This window comes from Mesitornis unicolor, unplaced genomic scaffold, assembly GCF_000695765.1.
Source record: "Mesitornis unicolor isolate BGI_N332 unplaced genomic scaffold, ASM69576v1 scaffold15325, whole genome shotgun sequence".
NCBI lineage: Eukaryota > Metazoa > Chordata > Aves > Mesitornithiformes > Mesitornithidae > Mesitornis > Mesitornis unicolor.
This window is the reverse complement of record NW_010187608.1, coordinates 2,201-3,032: the sequence shown is the minus strand read 5'-3', so window position 1 is coordinate 3,032 and position 832 is coordinate 2,201.

The following is an 832-nucleotide window of genomic DNA, read 5'->3' as shown; positions in this document are numbered from 1 at the left end:
CCAGGCAGCTGCTGTGTGGCAGCACTGCTGCCCTCTGTCCTGCCCAGATGCTCCCGAATTTGAAATCGGTTCGTGCTCGGCTGTGCTTTGAGGAGCTTTTGCTTTTTAACCCAAGCCCTGTGGCAGATGCGTCATCGCGGGTTCGGCCCAGAGGATTTCGGTTGTTTGTGGTCTCAGGGAAATGCCATATCCCCCAAAATGTTGCAAACCCCAGTGGTCCCGATATGCGAGGACTGTGTTTTAGGCAGCCGAGCATCCCCCGAGCTCTCCCTCTGGATGCAGTGAGATACAGGGATATGGCTCCATCCCTGGCTTTGCCCACACGTCCCTGCCATTGAGGAGCATTGCCCCCACCGACCGAGAGCTGCCCCCTCTGCTCTCTCATCATAGCGTGTTTTATTTTGCTTGCAGATCGAGACGCTGGCCCTCCGACGTTTCTGCCTCGCGGCCGTTTTCATGGTTGCTTGAAATGGTCGATGGTCTGTCTTTGTAAGTAAAATGAAGCATCTGCTCTCATGAGAGACCCGAGCTGCAGCCACAGACCCCACCCCGGGAAGGCGCAGGGTCCCACATGCTCCCCACCCCACGCCAGCCCCACTCCCTACCCCGGTGGGTCACGGGGATGCGAACCCCGTCCCCGTCCGAGGGACATGTGCGGCGTCTAACTTAGTAACGCACCTGTCGCCGGAATAAAAGCAGTTGTGGCTGTCGGGTTATTTTCGGCACCGCTTCGGCGGGGAGGCTGAGAGGGCCCCGGCCGCAGAGCGAGCAGGACCCGCGGGCAGGGCAGGCAGGGCAGGCAGGGGGGGACGGGCACCGCCCGGGTAGGGCC